Consider the following 20,390-nt stretch of genomic DNA (forward strand, 5'->3'; position numbering starts at 1 on the left):
TGACTTGTCACAACTGTATTGGCTTCAAATTTCCTTTGAAAAGAAAGTGCTATTGTCAAGGTTCCTCCCCCACTCTGAACTCTAGGGTACAGATGTGGGGACCTGCATGAAAAACCTCCTAAGCTTATCTTTACCAGCTTAGGTCAAAACTTCCCCAAGGTACAAAATATTACCCCCGTTATCCTTGGAATGGCCGCTACCACCACCAAACTAATACTGGTTACTGGGGAAGAGCTGTTTGGATGCGTCCTTCCCCCCAAAATACTTCCCAAAACCTTGCACCCCACTTCCTGGACAAGGTTTGGTAAAAAGCCTCACCAATTTGTCTAGGTGACTACAGACCCAGACCCTTGGATCTTAAGAACAATGAACAATCCTCCCAACACTTGCACCCCCCCTTTCCTGGGAAATGTTGGATAAAAAGCCTCACCAATTTGCATAGGTGACCACAAACCCAAACCCTTGGATCTGAGAACAATGAAAAAGCATTCAGTGTTTTACAAGAAGACTTTTAATAAAAAATAGAAGTAAATAGAAATAAAGAAATTCCCCCTGTAAAATCAGGATGGTATATATCTTACAGGGTAATTAGATTCAAAAACATAGAGAACCCCTCTAGGCAAAACCTTAAGTTACAAAAAAGATACACAGACAGAAATAGTTATTCTATTCAGCACAATTCTTTTCTCAGCCATTTAAAGAAATCATAATCTAACACATACCTAGCTAGATTACTTACTAAAAGTTCTAAGACTCCATTCCTGTTCTGTCCCCGGCCAAGACGACTACAGACAGACCCACAAACCCTTTGTTTCTCTCCCTCCTCCCAGCTTTTGAAAGTATCTTGTCTCCTCATTGGTCATTTTGGTCAGGTGCCAGCGAGGTTACCTTTAGCTTCTTAACCCTTTACAGGTGAGAGGAGCTTCCCCTGGCCAGGAGGGATTTCAAAGGGGTTTACCCTTCCCTTTATATTTATGACAGCTATACATGAAATGCAACTTTTGAAGCTTCTGAAGGTGGCAAAGGAAGCTTAAAATGGCAAGGGGGCTATTACTTTATATCTGATGTTATTTATCAATGGGATAAAGCAAGAAATCTGGGGACAGGCATCTTCTGGTTTCTTTTAGTTCTGACTTCAGTCCCCCAATAGTCTTAGTCATCAATCTCTCTCTCCTTGGCTTAAAGAAAGCATCCTTAGAGAAGGATATTGTGGCCAGCAATTTTATGTGCAGCCAAATCTAAAGTATGAGGGGAAGATGATGTAGGTCTGTGCTGGTCAGTGAGCTAAGGGCAGATTTTAGGACTTAACTAGAGTGTTTTTGCTTTTGTTGCTTTCTATCAATACCTTTATCTTTACTCAGTACTTTATGATTTAATACTGTACATACAGTATTTGGAAATCTCAAGGCAGCCACAACATTGTTGTGGGAAGTTTTGCCATAGCCTTATGCTATATATCTGCTGAATGTTTCTGCAAAAGTAATCATTCAAGCTGCTTTGTTGCTAAATGGAAGTATTTAAAAATAACTGTGAACAGGCTTCAGAGGTAAATCAAATTAGCAAAACCAATCATGTCGTCTTCCAGGGGGACAAGAGTGGGAGAGGGGAAGTTGTGGGAGCAATAAATAATTGTATGGAGTGTTTATGGCATCTGTAACAGGGTGCTTGCTCTCTGGTTGGAGAGCCTGGGGCTAAACAAGATGAGCCCCACCTGAGGGGAATCAGATAATTTCAATTGTAGAAGGCAGCAGGAAGGTGGTGGGGTAGTTGAGAGAAGCTCAGGAATTAGGAGACACTAACACCAACATGAAGCAGGGATGAACTCTACTCAGATGGAGCAGTCTGACAGTGGAAGAGCTCTGGATGTGGCTGAAGAATGGGAAATAAGTATGAACTCTTGAATTATGATTTTGGACTTTGTCTTGGGCTTATTGAGGATTGTTTGGATTATTTTATAATAAGGACTCTGAGGTCTAACTGAGCTTTATTTGGTATTAAACCAGCATGGGAAGTCGCTGGTCTGGCTCACAGAAGCTCTATTTGGAGTGCTTAAAGGGCCCAGAAGAAGGGGTTGGGGGCTAATAGGGGCAGACTGCCTGTAAAGTAAACTGTGCCCCTGAAGGGGCCCTCAGTAAGTGACCACCGTGCTACAGTATCATTAGAGTCTAATGTTAACTTGATGTTCTATTTAGCAAGTAATTTCTTAGGATTTGGGGCTAAGGTAAAAAATAATTCAGATAACACTGCTGTGTTTTGTAGTGTAGGTGTTTCCTGTATTTTGTCTTAACATTTCCAAGAATGTTGCCATAATATAAGAAAACAGGATCAATAAACTCCAGTGTAAACCAGTTGCCTGTACTTGATATCATTATCTGTGGAGCCACTTATGCAATTTGTTAATCTGTAGTGCCCAAAATAAATTTTTAATAAAAACCTGAAAAGGTAGGTGGGGATATATTTTTCTGATAATAGAAAGAAGATCATGTTCAAACTGATCTAATTTTGTCATAGCCTACTCCTATGCCTATGTATAATCATACCTAAGTGCTATAAGATTAACATCTCAGACAAGATTTATATTTTTGTCACTGAAATACTGAATGAGTGATTATAGGGAGTATATTAGAGGCTGGTGTGAATTATTTAAGATTCATTTTGGCTTTATATTTCAGATTTAATGATTCTTCTACCACTTGGTACTACATGGAGTACTGTCATAGTATTGCTTAGAGCTTCTTGAAATTTGTTGACCATTTTTTTTCCTATTGGAAAATGTAATTTAAGGGCAATCAGTTTTTCCCCACTGGAAAATGCTAATTTCAGTAAAACTTTTTTTCCCCCTGATTGGGGTGGGGGAAAAGTGAAAACGCTAAAAACTCAGGATTGCTTCTAATCAACCTTTGAACATTAGAAAACATAGTCTTATTCCGCCATTTACCAATTAGAATAAGTAAACTAAAGTTAGAGTGAATTTTCCTGCACTTGTAAAACTCGTCCCCTGCCCCCTTCAAGTGGAAGGAAAGAGGTGGTTGGTTGTTTGGTTGGTGTTTTTTGTTTTGTTTTGTTTTGTTTTGTTTTTTTTTGGGGGGGGTAGGTGAAGAAAAAGCAGGGAGAATGCCAAAAAGAAATGAAATGTGAAACGTGTCAGTTTTGAAAAACTGAAACAAACACCACATCGAAAAGAAACGTTCATTTGGTTATGAATCAACATTTCAAAATTGAATTAAACATTGGCACCTATTTCTAAATGCCCTTGGGAGGGGGATGTGAATTACACGCTGGAAGGGACAGAATTGTGGGGAACTGGAGAGCCCAATTAGCTCATTCTATGGCACATGGAAGGCAGACAGGTAATTAAGGATTAGACTCAGCTGGGGAAAAACAGTCATCCTTCCTATAAGAGAAGGACTGCATGGCAGTAAGGGGAGGAAAGTGAAGAGAGAGGTCTTTGGGAGTTTCCCAAAATTTTCCAGCCTCTCTGAGACACTTGAAGTTAGGCCATAAATACTCATTGCTGACTTGTATGAGCTAATCTTCAGCAAAACTTACTAGAATCTTACCTCCATAGGAAACCCCAGATTGTCCTCTTAGCCAAAGAAAGCTGCTCTCCTTTAAAGTATACGGATATAATCTGCAAAAAGAAAAGGAGTACTTGTGGCACCTTAGAGACTAACCAATTTATTTGAGCATAAGCTTTCGTGAGCTCACCTCACAAAAGCTTATGCTCAAATAAATTGGTTAGTCTCTAAGGTGCCACAAGTACTCCTTTTCTTTTTGCGAATACGGACTAACACGGCTGTTACGCTGAAACCAGATATAATCTGAAATACCGGCAGTCATAGGCAGACACATATAGCATTTTACTTGGCTGATACCAGTCTAGTAGTACCCATACTGATAAGCAAGATAGGGTAACCTCTCCTCATCTGTATCCTGCATCTTGCTCTGACCAGTGGTGTGGAAGCACACTATGTTGCCCAGGCTCAGCAAGTGGATCACCAATCCCAAGATGGTTCCCTAAATAATTAGAGTGCTGAGCAAATAATGGAGCAAAAGATGCTGGGCTGGGTGAGTCAATATCCCTGTACACATTGCATGGTAGAGAGCCATAGTGGCCCGACAGAGTAGAGTAAAGGGTGTGATGCCTGAGAAGTAAATAGCAGACTTTGTTTGTTTTTAGCAGTCTAAAAAGCTGGATATGCTGCTGGCTTTCTCTTTTAACTTGTTCCTAAATTATATACATTGATCTATATGTCCCAAGAATAGTTATGGGTGAATAAAATACAACTGATATTTGCTCTATTATAATTCTTGTATGGTGTCAGATGGACCTAGCTAATGCAATCTCTCCCACCTCAGTCATTAGGTGAGTGTTAACAGTGTAGCTAGGAACATGTAAAAACAGCATTAAAGGCAATGTTGTTGTTGTTTCCCCCACCCCCACATGTAGTGGAAGAATGTGAGCATGCTTGTTTGGACTGAGATAGACATTGGCTCTTGGGTGCCTGATAGCCTGGTGAAAGAGGCACTTTGAGTGTAGCCTAGGAGTTTTGTGTGTGTGGTGGGGGTGGAGTAAGCAGACCCAGACACCCAGCAAATTGGGTAATGGGTGTATTTGAAGAAACAGAAAGAAAGAAAAGAACTGCCTCTGGCTACAAGTGAGGAGAAATGTATGTAAGAGCTGGAGTTCTGAAGACAGAGTTTCTCTGGCAGAACTTTTTTGCTATCTTTGTTCAAGGCTGAACAGGAACTCTGTACTTAGATTGTCACTAAAATAGCCCAGGAGGAAATATCCTGAGTCTGTTTCATTTGCTTCTTTTCTGGTGAGGCCACAACCTACCCAAACTCTTAAAAGCTGGAATTCCTGACAACTATGTATTTTATATATTTAAGCACATTGCAGCTGATGGGCTCCTTCAGTATGCGTGGGAGACCTTCCTCTGTTTTCTGACAATAGGATACTCTCTTGGCAAGTGCTCTGAATAACAGTGATCACATTGAAAACAGTGGCATGAGAAGGCTGTGGTAATTTAACAGATGTATTGAAAGCTTTTATAGCAGGCAGAGGAAAGAGAATATTTTCCTCTGAATTTTTTGTGGTCCATGGTGAAGATTAAAAAGAAATAAATGCAGTGACTTAGAAAGGAAGAGAATTTCCTAATTGTTATTTATAAAGCAATCAAAACATACTGGTAATGCTTTTGATCCAATTGCCATCACATCTGATATTTTTTGGGTGTGTGTGTGTAAATCTTACAACTTATTTCTTGGATGCTACCAATGTTTTGGGGCACTGACATAACTGTTTTATGAATGTGTACAAAGCATAAGAGCATACATCTAAATAGATATGGATAAAGAATGATCTGATTGTAAGACACTTTTTTTCTTGCTTTTTATACTGCAAGTCTGGTAGCAGTATGGAGACATTTTTATAATATTAACACTCCATCTCTGCTTTTCTGAGCTGAGACTGCAGAACACATTGCAAACAAATTTGTGATGTGTATTGTTGAGCACAGCAGACTGCAATCATTTAATTCCTATTCCCTATGACCTTGTCAAGGTTATTCAAAGAAAGACACTAGCCCTGGACTGATAAGACCTTACCTTCAAGAATGTGCTCTCAAAGTGTGTTTGTTTTCTCTTTTCTATAGGTGAGTGTGAAAGGGGGTGGGAGAGTAATGGTGCTTGCTGATAAACAGTAAAACTTGTAGCCGTGTAGTATGGATTAGTGGTAACATACAGATATATAATAACAAGGACTGTGTGACCAATGCACCAAACCCATATTCCGTGCTCAGGGCCATGGAATATGACAGCGAACACTGCACTGTAGCAAGCGCAGCTTTCAAATGTAAACAAATGAGATTCCATTTTTGACAATGACGTGTCCTGCATTCATTTTCAAACAGCCAGGCTCTCATACTACTTTATCCAATATCCTCTTCTATCTGGAATTATAGATTTTAAAATTAACTGTGGTCTGTATCCTTTTTCTGCCAAATCATCCTTTTTGAAGTACTTCACAAAACACAGCGCCATTTATTTTCCAGGGCATCTTCAGTGGCTTTGCTTGTCTATGAGAATGAGCTTTGCTTCTAGCAGAATCTGTCAAAGCCTCAATCCAATATTCAGTCAAATCCTATTGGGGAAAAATGGGATCAAAATCAGGAAGGATAGTTATACCTGTTTGCATAGTTATGCCTGAATAATGCTACTGGTTTACCACTTTAGAGTGGAGAATGGAAAAATTGGTCTTTTTTTTTTTTCAATTGATTCAGAACATAACTTTTTCAAGAAAATAATAGTCTATACCATAGATAATTTAAAAATAACTTTTGGTAGGTTAATCTTTGCCATAATAGCAAAATGCAGACCTATTAAGTGAGACACTGCTTTTCTTTCTATGCAGCATGCCTATGTCATTTTGTTTTTCATCCTGTATAATTTCTCTCCAGTCTATCCTTTACAAACTAGCTCAACTTCAGTATAGTAGGTAGTAAATATTTCAGGCACAGATGAAAACCACTGAGGGACTCAGGAGACCAAACTCCAGCAGGTACGGAAAGCTAACCATTCTTAAAAAATTTTGGGGGTAGTTCCAGAATTGCATCTTAAAGAGTTTCTGTTCCCCTGCTATAGATTTCTTTCCTGCAAACAACAAGCTGGATTGGATGTCTGCTCTGGTGTTTTCTAAATGTAGTCTCTTATGTTCCCAGGTCGCACTCACCCAATCTGAAGCAGGGTCCCACTCATTTTGCCCCTCAGAGCCTGCTGTGTTAATGTTGAATGGCACACTTACAGACAATACAGTGAGCAGTTATAGGGGAAACTGTTTCATACTCTCTGACTCTGGGACAGAGTACATTTTGCATGAAGTGGAGATAGAAGCCAGGTAGTAATTACTCCCAGCTGTGGAGGAGGCAGTGTAGGTCCTATCAGTTTTACTTTCACTCTGTAAATGAGCACCTACATATCCCTTGGTTTTGGAATAAAGAGAAGCAGCATCTTCTGTCCTCCTCTACTGTTGTGACTACTGGTCATCACTTCAGAAGTAGGGGAAATATTCTCCATGCTTGCAACAAATCACAACTTCTTCATGATGTGGGTGGAGCCATGCTCATATATAGGTGTGCTGCTCTATCCATGCACATGTTCTCCCAGTGGGCAGGCACTTGCAGCAAAGTGAAAGTGGGCTGTGGACAAAATTCAGATACTAAAGAAAGGTTATGGCTTTCCTTTAAATACACTGTGGATGACTCTTGAGGAACACAAAACCCATACCTGTCTAAAGCCAAAACTCCTCACATCATTTAGATATGTGGTGCAGTTCACTATTTTCTATGTCCTACTGCATGTGACAAGATAAAGTATAGTGCTGCTGAAACTTTCTATTATGTTTTCATGGAATTCCCCCACCCTCTTTTTTTTAAGTTGCTATTTTCCTTGGTGACATTGAGTAAACCCCTCATAAATACTGAAGAAAACCATTATTGCTTATAAAGTACTTTCTTAATGAGATTATAGATTCACTTATAAGCCCCCAAAATCTGGTCTCTTAAAATGTGTAGGACCTTTTGAAAAAATGATTTCATTTACTGCTCAAATTTCTGTAAGAGTAGTGTCTTTGTCATCTTCAAGTGGAAAGACACAGCAATATCAAAATGACAGTTTGATGGTGCGTACATATAGTTAACTACACGTGCCATGTTTGCTCTGTTTACAAACCAAAATACTTTCCTCCCCTCACTAAAAACATTTATCCTTCCTACCTGCTTTGTGGTCACAAATTTTGACAGTAAAATATAGTGACAAACTGGGTGTATCTTAAATTACATTACCAGTTGCTATTTATTCATTTATGTCAATGTTTTGCGAGTTTTATACAGCTGTACTATAAACTTTCAAATTTGAAAGGTGACCACATTACTGTAAATATACCACCATCATACTCATCAATGCTATCATGTTTACCCCTTCTGTTCTTCTTTAACTTATAAACCATAGTGAGAGAACTTTTATTCATAATTAGCAATAACAGCAGCACACAATGAGTATGTATGTTTTTGAAGTAAGTGGTCAACTCTTAAGACAAACCAAAACCCAGCCCATGGAGAGACCTGCACGCTTATGTCTGAGCTGATTCTATTTTGAATATTAGTGCATGTATGTCTGAAATTTTTCCAAGTTAATAAGATGGGAAGGAAGGTGACAGAAGCAAAATTTCCAGCTTAGAAGCTTAAGGTCTGAGTTGGAATCTTGAGGTGAACAATACCTGTCAGGAGAATTTCAGTCTTTAAAACATTTAATATAAATTGTATCTTTCTAGCTTCTTTTGTTTTTAAACAAGTTGCAATTTCTTAATTAGTAAATTGATCTAAAAGTAATGAAATACAATTCCAACTTGCTGACAGTGAAATACCCAATTTCAACTGGTCTTTACCCTAGACAGCCATATTACCCAATCATTGCTAATAAGTAAGATATTTTAATGAAGGGTTATTGAATTAGCACAGCTTGGCTTGCATATTGAGCGATATGCTTTGTAAATGAAGTTACATTTTACATTAATTGGTGCTAATTACCTCAGAACTGTTAACATTAATGCTTTAATTTTGTATGATGGTGACAGGAATTGTACATGAAATTCAGTGCATCAGTTGCTGTGGTACTCTTGCATTATATAACTTCTGAGGATGGCAAGGCTTTAAAGTTTTGGATATTTGTAAGAGATAAGCATTCCAATGATAGAGTACTTCTCCATATTCCTTGAATCTGCCAGACAGGGCTGGAAACAGGTTTCTAATATCTTTGGTGTTTGCCACTTGTCTAATGTATCAAGAAATTTGTATGTGTGGAATTTGTCACTGAGACACTTTGGAACTAGGGAGTACAGCTGGTTAAATAGTAAAAACATTAATTAGTGTTTAGTTTTGTTTTTTTATAAATGAATGTGCCAAGCTTTGGCTTACTCAGATTCATGGACTTCCATTATCCTTGAATATTTGGACAACTACAACTATTCATGAAAATACAAATTCTGAAAGTATCTGACATGGAAGCAATACCATGTGATGTAGTTGCATTGCTCTGCAAAACAGTAGTCAAAGCAAGAGGTTCACAGACAACCAATCAACAGAACTATTTGTGTAAACTATTAAATTAATTTCATTTTTTTCATACTTAATGAGGATCTGTTTGTGACTTGTGCACTAAATAAACAAGGAGCTAAATTAACAGATAAATGTAAATTAAACAACTTGCTCTACTGGGGTGTATAGACATGCAAACATGAAAATTGTGTGAGATTATTTCAATTTTTTTCAACCTCCATTCAGTTTGTTTAATCTATGTATTTGTTAATTTAGCCACAAATTATTTCATCCCAAAAATGTTTAATTTGATCAGTCTCTAAAATGTCAGTCCACCGTATCGTTTGATAATCTAACTCATGTAACCATTAAACTGTGAGATATCATGTCTTAATACACTGTCATAGAGATTTCACGTAACCTAAATTACATGGTAAGTTTTAAGAATGTACTTAAAGTTCATTGACTTTAAGTGCTTTGCTGACTCAGATACCTAAAAAAAAAAAGCAATGATAAAAGAATATATGCATGGTAAAAATGTTTGGATGAGCATAGATGATTGTTGGATAGTCTCCTCCTCTGTTCTCCTTCCCCCCCTCCCCCCATTTGAGACTAACCAGTTAAAGCACTCTTGTGGCTTGGGGGCAAGGGGGAGAGCACTAATTGGTGTTTGATACAGCGGAATGATAGTGTTCAGGAAAATGTTTTTATTAAACTAACTATTTGTATTATTGTGATGTGCATTCTCTTTTTTTTTTTTTTTTGCTACCTTTGGCCAGCAACTCAAACAATAAACTATTAAGCTTAAGGAGTATATGCTGTAAAATAACATTAAATAATTTTACATCTACAGCATTCTTCCAGAAGAGTAAATCAGAGTTCTTAAGCCAAGGGACAATCAATAAGCATCATGAAACAGTGAACTTCTAAAATTATGTGAAACCTACATGGATGCTATACTAACAAGCTTCAACTTTTCCTAATCTTTTTGGCCTTTAAGTTATGGGTTACAAAAAACCCCAACACCATGCAAACAGAGATTTTGAAGAGGAAAATTTGACTGTCATGCTTTTTTTTTTTTTTTCATTTTAAAATATTTGTGTTCAGATTCCTATATTATGCCACAGAACAGTGGAAAATAATGGCCAATGTAACTGAAAGTTGATATCATATACTACAACTTTGGTTAGACAGTATTTGTATATGTGTACCATCATGGATGTGACTGTGTAACTTCATTGTGTATGGAAAGTTTTAGATGCTTCTTGAAACTGTGATGCTAAAACTAACTTTCAAAATGATAGAACAGCGCACGCGTGCGCACACATACACAAGTGGTGGTTTCACTGTCTGTACTTGGGATACTTCCTGGTTTTAGCACTCTTTGCAAAGGGTAGGAGATCTAAGATCACTTGCTTTTGAGCGTGAGTAACTGAAACATCTTCTTCCACTGTCTGATATCTAATGTTGGGCAAGTAATGGCAGCATTCTCTGCATAATTGCCTGAGGTACAAATGATTATCTGTTTGAAGATAAAAATAAAATGGGAGAAGCTCATTTAAGGCTAAAGCTTTTTCACTTTATCACTGAGTTTAGTATTCTAGAAAAAGTGCTTATTCAGACAGTGAATGTATTTTATCTATTGCAAGAATCAGTTCTTATTAGATCTTTTAAAACTAAAATCAGCAAAGCCATTTTTTTTAAATTCCCCTTCAAAATACAAGAGAACCTCACCCCCAGCAAAACAAAAAATCCAAAATTATGCATTACGTGCCACTTTCCTAGTAGTAGTTTCCTCTAACTGAAGACGGAAGTATGAGAGAGAATTTCTTAGTATATCCTTCAATGGGATTTTTTTGCACTTGTTCAGATGATGTTCCTGGGTAACTCATTGATTCAGAAAAGTGGCCAATTTGAAAAGTGCTATCATGTAAAGGAAAACTACTACAGATAGTCATAATTCAAGTTCTACTGAGAAATTGGAATTAATTTCTAAGCCTGCATAGCTCTTAAAGCAATATATGAAGAAACCCTGGAAAAATAATTTTTCAGAAATAAACATCATAAAACTTTGTAGCCTCCTCTATAGATTATGTAGTAATTATTTTAATTAAGAATTCCCCATTATCACTTTGAGGAAGGGATGCTTCCTAAGGCAAATTTGGTACCTTTACTTGTAGGTTGGAGCACCACAAACTACAGAAAGGATTAGATACTGAGGAAGAAGTCTGGCCTTCAGAGTAAGGATGTTGTAAGTGGTCAGGGGGTGGGGAAGAGTGGGAGCTGGTTAGGGCTTGCCTTTCAGCAAAGAGACAGTTGATCCAAACCATTTTTTTTTCTGCATGGCTTGAACAATGGCACCGTTTTTGCAAGGTTAGAATCTGGGTTTTCTATGAACAGAACATGTGCCATGTAACAGTGAGTAATGTATTGTTACAACATCCCTGCAAGATGAAAAGGGGTGTTTTATCCCCTTTCAGCTATGGACAATTGAGTGTGCATTTTTCCTCTGGACTGTATTTAGCTGGCAAAAGCATAAAAGGGGGAAGAAATGACAACCATGTTACCAGAGTACAGTTATGCAAATTCAGGATGAAACCATACTTTAACTGCATAAGTTAAAATCTTGCTGCTATTTAAGTATGTGGGGAAAATACATATTAACTTCAGTGAGAACAGGAGTGGGCCCTGTGTGAGTGTAAAGGTCACCTATTAGATCCAAACTTGTTTGACCATGACTCCAAATCACCTAGAGGATAGAAGTGGCATTGTTTTGCTTAAAAGATATGAGTAGCCAGACTACAGCAGGAACCCTTTTTGAGTTTTGGGAGGCTAGCCCTATTAATAGCATGACATTGTGGTCATCCAAAAGAATTCTCCCAACCCTGCTGATATCTGACATGGACACTGTGTGCCCTTTTGAACAGGGAAGTATAATGTATTGTATGACTGTGACTGACTGCATTTGCTGCATCTGCAGGATTTGCTTTTATTCTGCATGGGGAAGGGTAGTGTGACTGTTCTAGCAAAAGTTCTGCCAGTAATCCCTCTTGATAGGTTCTATTCCTTCTTTATTAAAGCATTCAAACGAATGCCAGCCCAAACTCAATCCCTTTTAGCCAGGATCGACCGAGACACAGACAGACACACTGACCTTGGCACAAAAAGTGGGAGTGTGCTAATAAAGTTTGCGGATGATACAAAGCTGGGAGGTATTGCTAATTTAGAGAAGGACAGGGAAACCCTACAGGAGGATCTAGATGACCTTGTAAACTGGAGTAATAGGAATAGGATGAAATTTAATAGTGAGAAGTGTAAGGTCATGCATTTAGGGATTAATAACAAGAATTTTAGTTATAAGCTAGGGACGCATCAACTAGAAGTAACGGAGGAGGAAAAGGACCTTGGAGTATTGGTTGATCATAGTCATCCTATGAGCTGCCAATGTGATATGGCCATGAAAAAAGCTAATGCGGTCTTGAGATGCATCAGGAGAGGTATTTCCAGTAGGGATAAGGAGGTTTTAGTACCGTTATACAAGGCACTGGTGAGACCTCACCTGGAATACTGTGTGCATTTCTGGTCTCCCATGTTTAAGGAGGATGAATTCAAACTGGAACAAGTACAGAGAAGGGCTACAAGGATGATCCGAGTAATTAAAAACTTGTCTTATGAAAGGAGACTCAGGGAGCTTGGCTTGTTTAGCCTAACTAAAAAACAGTTGAGGGGAGATATGATTGCTCTCTATAAATATATCACAGGGATAAATACCAGAGAGGGAGAGGAATTATTTAAACTCAGTACCAATGCGGACACAAGAACAAATGGATATAAACTGGCCACTAGGAAATTTAGACTAGAAATTAGACGAAGGTTTCTAACCATCAGAGGAGTGAAGTTTTGGAATAGCCTTCCAAAGGAAGCAGTGGGGGCAAAAGATCTATCTGGCTTTAAGATTAAACTCAATAAGTTTATGGAGGAGATGGTATGATGGGATAACATGGTTTTGGTAATTAAATATTCAGGGTAAATAGGCCCAATGGCTGTGATGGGCTATCAGATGGGGTGAGATCCGAGTTACTCAGGAAAGAATTTTCTGTCGTATCTGGCTGATGAATCTTGCCCATATACTCAGGGTTTAGCTGATCGCCATATTTGGGGTCGGGAAGGAATTTTCCTCCAGGGCAGATTGGAAGAGGCCCTGGAGGTTTTTTGCCTTCCTCAGTAGCATGGGGCACGGGTCACTTGCTGGAGGATTCTCTGCTCCTTGAAGTCTTTAAACTACGATTTGAGGACTTCAATAGCACAGATATAGGTGTGAGGTGTTTGTTGTTTTTGTAGGAGTGGTGGGTGAAATTCTGTGGCCTGTGTTGTGCAGGAGGTCAGACTAGATGATCATAATGGTCCCTTCTGACCTAAATATCTATGACAGATCTAAATTGTGTCTAGGAGTTGTTTCCACATGTTGGATCAAAGCAAACTGCTTCCCTTGGCACTGGATGATGTATACCAATAAATCCCTTTTCATTTTTCTCCTATCAGCCATTGCTTGTCACATATACAAACTCCACTCCTGTGTCTAACCCTGATGTACTGGAACCAGTAGTGATCTGCAGAATCTTTCTGATACTCAGCCAGTTCTGGCCACGTCTTTCATTTTGTGAACAAATACTCCATAGAGCAGGTCTTCAAGCTGAAGAACTTCTCTTTTAAGAGAGAAGTTTCACAAACTAAGGTGTTTGTTATAGTTCTCCTTTAAACCTCCTTAGTGTGTTTTAAGGAATAGCTCTTTAGTGAGGTTTTCTCTTTGATGGTGTTTTAATCTCAAGTAAGCATGTTGCACTGGAATAACTGAAGTCACTTCTGGTTTACATTTTGTGTATGTAAAATTAGAATCCAGTGTTTGGAGCTCATCCTTTGGATTTGATCTAAAATATGCTTTGTTATTGACTGACTTTTTTTTTTTGTCATTCTTCCCTTCTCTTCTCCCCCCCCCCCCCAAAAAAAAAATAGTTTAGCTTAAGTCATTGGCACCCTGTCTTCCCATGATACATCTTTGTGGATATGCTTTTACAAAATATATGGACTAGCCGATCTTCGATGTGATTAACAGTGTGCACAGTTTGAGCCTGAGGCATAAATGCCTCAGCCTTCTGTGTGTGTGTGTGTGTGTGTTTACTATAAAATGATGACAGAGCAGTTAAATGGCTCAGATGTTGCTTTCATGGGGCTAACTAAGCTTTTTCAAAAAGAGATGCTAGAGATACACCAATACTTAAAGGCTCCCATTCACAGAACTGTTTTGTACCAACAGTTAATATAAACTAATTGCCTTTCCAGCAAAAAAGAGGTGCCTAGCCATCATAACTTCTAGAGAGGAGTATGGAAAAATTTGGTGGTAGTCCTAATACCTTGCCAAACTTCAACTATTTCTTGACTATTTAAAACATCCACTGTAGTCTCCTCCATTTGAATGAATTTTTCCTGCCTTGTTCTACAGGGCTACTCAGCTGCCATGTTCTAATCAATTTATTATCTTACGGGGATATAAAGATGTATGTGGTCAATGCTCGTGAAGTGCTTTGGGATCCTTGGATGAAGATGCTGTAGAAGTGCTGCATATTGAAATGCTCATGCCTACCCCTAAATAGGATCAGTTTCAAGTATTGCATCTCATTTACAAACTGAGTAGCTATTTCCATGTGGAATTATATTTGATTCTATCCTACGTGTAATCGGACACAGACCCTAGTCACTTCCAGCCACCAGTGTTATGGTAATCCAGAAAACATCGTGCTCATAGCAGATTAGGGATATGGAACAGCTTCCATATGAGAAGAAATTAATAAGACTGGGACTCTTCAGATTGGAAAGAGACGACTAAGGAGGGGTATGATAGAGGTCTATAAAATCATGAGTGGTATGGAGAAAGTAAATAAGGAAGTGTTATTTACTTCTTCTCATATAACACATGAGCTAGGGGTCACCAAATTGAATTAATAGGCAGCAGGTTTAAAACAAACAAAAGGAAGTATTTCTTCACATAACGCACAGTCAACCTGTGGAACATCTTGCCAGAGGATCTTGTAAAAGCCAAGACTATATCAGGGTTCAAAAAAGAACTAGATACATTCATGGAGGATAGGTCCATCAATGGCAATTAGCCAGGATGGGTAGGGATGGTGTCCCTAGCCTCTGTTTGCCAGAAGCTGGGAGTGAGTGACAGGGAATGGATCACTTGATGATTACCTGTTCTGTTCATTCCCTGTGGGGCACCTGGCATTGGCCACTGTTGGAGGACAGGATACTGGGCTAGATGGACGTTTGATCTGACTGAGTATGGCCGTTCTTATGTTCAGAATGGGAGTTGGAAGCGTGCGTGTGTGTGTGTGTTGGGGGAGTGTTAGAAAGAAACAAATACATTTGTCAATAGGACTGTAGTTAAAGGATTCTTTTTTTTTTTTTTCCTGAGGAGCCAAAGAAACAGTCGGCAAGGGGTATTGAAGGCCTGAACGTGTTGCCAAACCCCTTAATCTAAAGTACTGTGTGTGTGTGTGTGTGTATGTATATATATGAAACTGAATCAGCCTACTTTTTTTAATTTTCACTCTTGTGTAGTGCACACTCGCAGTGAGCGGATGCTACACTTGGGGCCTGATTCACCCTCCCTTACACAGGGAAAACTCCCATTGACTCAGCACATTGGTAAAATTTGGGTCTGAACATAGGTTTGCATTCTTGAATGAATCCCCTCTGCCTGATGTGGCGGGAGGGCTTTGGGGTTCTGGTACAGCACAGATCCTGACTTCTATTACAGCTGGATTTGACATTAGTCGACTTGCAGAGCATACTTTTGCATTTCCACAGTTTTGCTCCTTTTGATTTGCTATGTTGAGAGTTGATGTGGAGCTCAGCTCCGTAATGTACAGGAAAGTTGTCTCCCTTTGTAGCTTCTTTATCTTCTCCCCCTCTGCTGTGAAACAGTAGTAGTTGCAGTTAGTTTTGGGCCCTTCTGTAACAGTGGAAGGTCTCTAATTTCACCCTAAAATATTAGAAAATCCATAATGAGTTTCGGTCTATAGCTAGTCTTGGTTTGGTCCAAGCTTTGAAAATCTATTTTAATATATTTGATTCTTTCCACTTATCTGCATAAATGTTCTGCATAACTAATAATAATCTCATTAAACATGACTGCATGAAAACTATATCTGAAACACACTTCTTTAATAAGACCACTTGGATGCTATATTGTGGCAGAAAGATGTTTCTCCAGTTTCCCTGTAAAGGTTAGGATAACTCTCTGAAAACTTTGATTTTGCAACTCCAGCTCTAGACTAATCTCCGCTCATATTAACCATGAGTCTTTGTTTTTTAAAAGATGTGCTATAATAGGTTGCATTAATCCATGTTAATAAAAGACCCTTAACTGAGTTATGAACACACACATGAGGTATTCCATAGCAAGCTGTTACATATTCAATTTAAGAAAATGGTTTTACTCTTGGGATACTTTATTTTATTTTATTTTTTTTTAGATAAAAGCATATTGACCTTTGTTTGTCATGGGGGCAGTGGAGTGGAAAATGACCATTCTGTAGCTTTGATCACTAAGCTCTTCCATCTTCTGTATTTTAGATGGTTTACCTCATTTCACTGAGGAATGTTGTGCATTTCATTTTTGCTTGTGGTTTTCTGCTGTGAGGCTCAGATTCCCATAGATGACTTAAAGCCCATTTCTGGCTTTGATCTCCACACTAAGTTTACTTTGATTTCTGTGAGAGAATCTGACTGAGTGCAGTATCTAGTCCTTACATTTTCACAAAGGAGCACTTGAGTCAGCTTCACTTTCAGACACTTAGCCCTGTCCGACTGTGGGTGAAGTCCTGGCCCTGTGGAATTCAATGCGAGTTTTCCAATTGATTTCAGTAAGTATGTAATCAAATAAAGAAAAAACATCTGCCCCTGGGCTCAGGCTTTGAGGTTGTTTCATTGTTGTGTAGACTTCTGGGATCAGCCTGGATCCTGGGACCCTGCAAGGTGAGAGATGGGTGACTGGGGGGCAGATAGGCACCTGAGACAGGCTTTTATTTTTGTTGGATTTTTTTTTTACTACAAGGATATAGCACATCCTTCGTTAATGCAATTGGGCCAAACCTAAACTCATTTAAATGAAGATGATGCATGACCTCAAGAAGATGTCTTGGATAACCCTTTGTTGCCTGTCTCAGTAATGCTGGTGTCTCGGAAGGCGAGCTGATCTCTTGTGTGCCTAACGATAAATGCCAAAAAATCATTATTATTTTTCTTTGTTCCTACACCCTTTTAGACCCTAACTGTGCAGCACTGAAGTCAATGGACATTTCACCATTCCCCTCAATGAGAATAGAACTGGGTTTTTAGTGGACACCTTGACAAGAGTGGGTGGCTTTCTTTATTTTTTATAGTCATGAGAATCTTACAATATGTGCCTTTTTTACAATCATGTAACTGTAATTTTTTTTATTTAAAGAATGGTTTAAAAATATGGCATTGGGGGGGGCAGGAGAGCAAAGACATTTTCATTCTGAGACTTGATCCTTGAAGGTCCTGATCCAGCAAAGCACTTAGCGCTTGTGTACACAGCACCCTGAAGTGCTGGCTTGTATTAAAGTGCTGTGCTGTAACTCCCATGCATGAATGCTGCAAGGGCAGCCTAAAAAGTAAGGTACCTAGTCTGTGTTAACTAAAGAGGACTATGTTAATGCGAACTAGGTAACTTTTTAGTTTGTGCCCACAGCGTTCACATGGGAAAGTTATAGTTCAGCATGCTAATGTTCCCGCATTTCACACATACCCTCTCCCTCCCACCCGCCTCCGGGCATTCTGAACTGCAGGGTTGGACAGACATAGCCATAAGTACATGACGCATGTGAGCAGTCCCTCTGAAGTTTTTGAAGCCACTGAAATCAATGTGATTACTTACATAATTAAAGTTTAAGCACATGCTTAAGTGCTTTGCTGGATACAGAGCAGAGTGTTCAGCACCTTGTTGGATCTAGCCCTTAATTCTTATATCCTATTTATGTATAGGATAACCATTCACTGGGAGATGAGAAACACCTTTTTATGTAGAGAGGAACCTCATAGGCTGAGTAACCTTGTCCTTGTCTTGTGTTAACTTAATGAAACTGTTGCCTCAGTTTTTTGGGACTGTCTTTTAGCAGAGAAACCTTAGACATTAGAAACCTTTCCTGTGCACTTAGAACTGTTGCTTCTCTTTTGAGCTCCCTGGTGCCTTTTCCAAATCATCATTTCTCTCTCTAGACAAAACAAATGATTTTTTTAAAAGTAAATATGTAAATAATGATGCTTTTAAGCTTCCTTTTCCTTTTTTGGGCCTATTGGGTTAATTGTTTGGTTCTCAATTTTTTTTTTCAAAGCAGAGCCAGAGGGACTTGTTTACTAGACATTTAATTCTCTCTAGCCAACAGCTCAAAGAAGATGTAATTACACCAGTTGTATCATAATTTTATTCAACTATTAGAATTCATAATTTTAAAATATTGGGGGTTTTTTGGTTTTTTTTTTGTGAAGCCACTGTTCCTCCTCAGTCCCTGCTTCACATCCTATTTCCATACCTCTAATCACAATAGCTACTAGGCACATGAACTACAGCCAGGGCTGGCTCTAGGCACCAGCAAAAAAGCAGGTGCTTGGGGCGGCACATTTCTAGGGGTGGCATTCCGGCGCTGGCCATGCCGCCCCTAGAAATGTGTCCCAGCTCGCCTGCGCCTGCTCCCTTGAGCATGCCGCCGCTGCTTCGCTTCTCCCCCCTCCCTCCCAGGCTTGCTGCATGCCAAACAGTTGTTTGGCATGCAGCAAGCCTGGGAGGGAGGGAGGAGAAGCCAAGCGGCAGTGCACTCGGGGGAGGCGGCGGTGATGGAGCGGCGGTGAGCTAGGGCAGGGAGCGATTCCTCTATGCCCCTGCTCACCTCCGCTCCGCCATCTCCCCTGAACACGCTGTCTCTCCCTCGCCTGAGAAGGAGGGGGAGAAGCGGAGTAGCGGCGTGTTCAAGGGAGCAGTCGGAGCAGAGGTGAGCTGTTGCGGGGGGGAGCAGGGGTGGAGGTGAGCTGTTTGGGGAAGGGGTTAGGAAGGGGCGGAGTTGGGGCGGAGCTGGGGATGGGGGGGAGGCACGAAAAACAAGTGGGGGAGCCAAAAAAATTTTTGCTTGGGGTGGCAAAAATTCTAGAGCTGGCCCTGACTACAAAATAAATAAAATAGTAAAAACAAATAAGTAACTTAGGTTGTCTCTAGCAAGAGGGGCATTAAGAACTAAAAATGCCCATCCTATGTGAGATTAAACCATGGCAGACCTCAAATGTGAGTCTTGTTTTTAGTTCTGGTTTTAAATTACTAAACAAAGCCGAGCTCTCCCCTCCTTGCTGTTTAAATATGATAAATAGTCCTTGTATCATGTAGCCACCCTCTCGAAGCCTAAGCTCTGTTAGACTATCAAAATCAGTGAATTCCAAAGGGAGGGGGGAGATGATGATGTAGCATGGTTATTCTGTGTTTGTCTTCTCTAGGCCAGGACTTGGTAAAAACACCTGTGTGGTGATAGTAAACTTGGAGTCCACTCTGCTCTTCAGCAGTCTGAATGAAGAGATGTTCTTCCATTCATCACAACTGAATCCTCTCTTCCCTACTATGAATGAATGCTACAAAGGCCTTCATCGGTGAATGCCTTGCTGCTGGTATTAGGAAGTCCAAGGCTAAGGCATAATTTATATTAACCTTAGTGGAAGTTTATAAGGTAACTAGTCCACTGGTGACTGAGTATTTAAAAGTTATCAATATCTTGAACTGTGCATGGAAGTGACCCAGGGAGTCAGTGCAGAGATAGGAGAACTTTTGTTTGTACACTAACTGCAGCTCAGCCCATTCAGGAGGAGAGTAACTACATTTTATGTTGCCTAAAGCTTCTCGGTATGCTTCAAGATGAGTACCTTACAATCCAGGAATCTGAGCTTCAAAGCAAATAATACATGTTCTTGTTTGCCTAAAGAAAGTAGTGCAGGTCTTTCCCCTGAACAAAAGAAGACACACTTTTTCCTTATCGGCGGGGACGGGGACTATATAATATGCGTAATACCACAAATAGATAGTGTTGGATCAAACACCTTGGCAAAGAATAAATGAATGATGCATAATGACTAGCTCATTATGGAGGCCACCTGTTTCTGCTTTGCTTGATCCTCAATAAGCAACTTCAAGATAAATGCACCTCTCCTAAGACCACCTGTCTGTAGAGATCT

This window comes from Lepidochelys kempii, chromosome 9 (assembly GCF_965140285.1).
Source record: "Lepidochelys kempii isolate rLepKem1 chromosome 9, rLepKem1.hap1, whole genome shotgun sequence".
Taxonomy (NCBI): Eukaryota; Metazoa; Chordata; order Testudines; family Cheloniidae; genus Lepidochelys; species Lepidochelys kempii.